Below are 4300 nucleotides of genomic sequence, written 5' to 3' on the forward strand. Positions count from 1 at the left end.
TAACCATTAATGGCAGGACGCTAATATCAAAGAAACCGTTCCATAATTCCATCGTTGATACTATGGACACCCCTGTTGGTCAGTCAAAGAAAGCCGCAGAGGTTTTTAACTAGTAACGTACAATATTGGAAGAAAATGCAGGTTTTGTGAGATCATTTTATCAAACAATAATAATGCTGGCTGGTCCATTTTGATCACGTGGCCCTCAATGGTAAACATCGAAACCAATTAAAAACTCACGACAGTGAATATTGTGGTAACCGCCTTTGCGTTGCCAGTGAAAGTTACAAGGTAATATCTATTTTAACGAGTTACGAAAAATATTGAAATATATAAAAGAAATAAGAAAACTGATTGTTTCTGGTATTAAGAGTTCATCGGGTAACATAAAAACCAATACAATTTCTTTGATGACATGAAAAAACGAGCAATGCAGTAAACATGTCTTAGCCCAGTGTGAGATCGAATAGGTCCGTAGGATTGACGTTTATGTTGCAGTTATCGGATGTACAACAAAACTCGCAGGTGAAACTGCTCGTGTATAAGAAACGTTCGTCGAAGTTAAGACACCTGTCGTTCGATGAGTACTTAACGAACCAGCCGTCATGACATTCCTGTTCAGTACCACATCTGAATTGAAACAAAATTCCTCAGAACGCCGAATGCATTTATACTTCTAGTAATGTTGAGTTCTGCAAATCTATATTAGCAGATAAGATAATAAGGATCAGTATAAGCAAACAATCTTGTGTTCGTGTTAATAGTCTATTTAAACAATAAATCAGTAAAATGTTTATAGAATAAATTAATAAAAGTGTATTAAACAGTTTTCGTTTAGAATGCGATAAATATGAGCCAATATTTAGCAATTGCCAGGAGACCTGATCATCGTTGGTCGAGACACTCGTTTTAAATTTAGCGCGAGCATCTGTTTTATTACCACGCGAAATTATTTCTGCTGAAAGCTTTCTATTTTGATCTCAATAACAAATGCCGTTCAACGTCAACATTTGAACATGTATAGAACGAGACTTCATTTTGATACCTTCCAGAAATTTAGTTTTACAACTACCACCAACTTGCAATACGTTTAATCGAAACAAAATCATTTTCCCACATGTTGTAGTTTGATGATCTATAAAATTGTGATTTTGATTCAAAGTCTTTGACCTGGAAAAATCTGCTGCTAGTGACTAAAGAAATTAAATACATCACCGTGCTCAAAATGTTCAAATATTGGGTGAAAGAGAAACGCAGGCAAAATACATATGTAGCATTGCGAACTGAACGAAAGAAATAGTATGATAATATTCTATAAGGCGGCAACAAAGTCTACTAATATGTATGATGTTAAGCGTTCGTGAACCATTTTCACCCCAGGGAAACATTTTAGGCTACAGGCGTTGTTGGCAACACACTGGTCAACAGATGATATATCCAATGCCTAGTAGTTTGAGGATAACAAAAAGTATATTGCCTTATTGTCACACTCAATCTCTTAACGTTGGTTGGTAAGTTTTCGTTCTATACATTTCTTATAATTCAATGTAAATTGAGGGCCAAGCTTAATAACAAACAACTTAACGATAACCCTACAAAAATAGAATAACAGTCAACAGGATATTATATAAACGTTAAAATATCTTTATTTAAGGTTCGGGTAACCACATTGGAACGGACAGCAAATTTATAGTTCACTGGGGTTGTAATCAACCTCAAAGTTGTCCAAAGACAAACAAAACATCGACTTTTAACTCTGTTTCTTTGGTATAAAGATACACTATCCTTTTTAAATTACACAAGTGTTATCATAATTACTTAGATATGCATTGCAAGAATTCAATTTTCTAGACGTATTTATATGACGGGCTATTTTTTCTCAGTAGCCAAAAGTTTAAAAAAATGAAGGAAGTAATCGTGTTGTTCTTTGATTGATTTTCGCTTGGTACAAATTGAAACTAAAAGCGCTTTCTATATTATCCTGAACAAATTGCGGAAATACAGTAACGACTATGTTAGATCTTTCTGTACCTTCTAACTACTGTTCTCGATGCAACTGCGTTGTTTTTCAGCTCATTTATGCAAAATTGCTTGTCCACAGTGCATGTAACGGGGTGGTAAAGGTTCTCGCAAAGGCTTACGGGTCCCGAGCAGGCATAACATGTCCCTGAAATACACATTACCTTGCTTTCAATTATTGACACCACAAAATTGTGCTGGTAATGTTCAGGAATAAACCAGTGCATTAAAAACTAAGAAATAAATACGTTACCACATTACAATAAACAATGAATGTACAATATCGACTGTACTTTTCAGTTTTTGCAAAACAATACTATTCTAGAAAAGTGTGCCATTATATCTTTGAAGTGTTTATGTAAATATAGCTTATATATGTCTTACTATGTGTAGTTGCATTGGGCACCGAGCCACTCTGGATGTCTGAAGTAAGCGAGATAAGTCATGTTAATGATATCTATCATGACATTCCAATGTTTGAAAATGCATCAACAGCTGTTAAGGTCATAATCTAAAATCCAATGTCAAATTTGCGTTTGTTAAGGACATCGAAACAAACACACATTCAAATCCAAATGCAATTCAACAGAGCAAATCGGCATTTTAGTGTAAACAATGATAAAGTACGAGCATACATGCATTGATCATATACTGTTTAAACAAAGTTCATGTAACCTAGAAGTATACAATTAATAAAAGTTTCTTGGTTTGAATTGTGTAAGACATGAACCCTCTTATACAGAAACTAGGCAGCACAAGACAGAAACGCAGATAAGTTTGGGAATCCCACTATTTTAGTGGCATTTCGATTGAGTTCGACCCTTTTGTTAAGTTTTTTTCCATTACTTTTGAATTGAAGTAGGCGAAGCGTCGATACTTTATTGAGGCCTTAAGTTAGAAAATTATAAACTGTTGAACGCATTTCAAAGCAACTTCATGGGTTATCTACAGCAATGAGTATATGTGTAGCAAATCCGATCGCTCTAGCTATTATTGTTTCGAATGATGAGCAGAACGGACAGGAATATACCTCTATAGCAGTGGTGGTAGGTCATTTCCAAAATTACATCACTCATAACAGGGATTTGCCAATCGTTCGTTTACAAACCTTCTAGTTGGACCGCTTTCGATGACACCAAACCACTCACAAGGAACAACCATGCTGCATGATCAGGAAAATGTACACATACACAACTTTAACATGCTCACTTGATAAAAACAATCTGTATGTTCATGACTCCAAACGAACATTAAAACTACACGGATAAGTACAGTATCGCTGAAATTAAAAACAAAAACAACACGAGAATTTGAAGCAAACGAGTGAATGATTTACGTAGATCCAGTCATTCTATTCAAAGTGACACAGCATATCATTATCTTTGGACCCATCACGCAAAACGGTAAGGACCTTACTACCGTCTACAAAAACTGTAAACTCACGCATGTATAGACATGTAGCAATTGTTGCTAATTACAATAAGAGAATAAGTACTTATAATTAATAAATGGTATCATTATCTTTAGACCCATCACACAATTGATAATGAACTTATTACCGTGGACAAACACTGTGAAGTCACGCATGTAAAAATGTCGAAATTGTTGAAAATTGCAATATATGTGAAAATACATCTCGTGCATACAAATTCCTGAAACAAAGGAATTCGTAACCCCACCTAAACCCTCAAAATTAACCAAAAAATGGTGATTAAATGAATGTTTTATAAACAACAAGGCCGCTACGGTTGGCAAACCTAGGCTCGTCTGTTGTAGTTAAATCGCAAAAAAGGACACAAGTCCTTTTTGCGATTTAACTACAATAGACGAGCCTAGGTTTGCCAACCGTAGCGGCCTTGTAAACAACAATTAATAAAGCCTGAGTAATGGACATGGCTTTGCGTGTGTACTATGGTTCTTCAGACATGTGAATGATTACAAGTTTCTTTTTTATATCTTGAACGGTTTTGTGTTATGGCGACGGCTAAAAAGTTTACAATACAACTCCAATGCCGACGACGCCGTCGTAAAACGCTATGACAATAACTCGGAAGACAGACAAGGTAAAACATATGAACCGGTGTCTAACAGCCGGAGAGTTATACTGGCTCGGTCGAGCAACACATCTGGTATTGCCTGTTTTAAAAATATTCTCCTGCTTATTAGCATCTAAATACAGTACAGATCAATGAAAGAATGGTATTATTTTTTTCTAAATATATCTTTATACATACATATTAAACGTTTTACGTACGAACGATCAAATCCGAACAGATCAGTT

At 35.3% G+C, this 4300-nt stretch overlaps 1 long non-coding RNA gene across 1 annotated transcript; it reads right to left on the bottom strand.

The window, feature by feature from the left end:
- Nucleotides 1–366: 366 nt before the first annotated feature.
- Nucleotides 367–4285, bottom strand: LOC128213236 (uncharacterized). Its single transcript, XR_008257703.1, has 5 exons — nucleotides 4254–4285; nucleotides 3128–3181; nucleotides 2404–2442; nucleotides 2032–2167; nucleotides 367–630 (listed from the first exon to the last, which is right to left on the bottom strand). It is a non-coding gene; the product is annotated as an uncharacterized LOC128213236 (long non-coding RNA).
- Nucleotides 4286–4300: the final 15 nt, after the last annotated feature.

Source organism: Mya arenaria, chromosome 13 (assembly GCF_026914265.1).
Source record: "Mya arenaria isolate MELC-2E11 chromosome 13, ASM2691426v1".
Taxonomy (NCBI): domain Eukaryota; kingdom Metazoa; phylum Mollusca; class Bivalvia; order Myida; family Myidae; genus Mya; species Mya arenaria.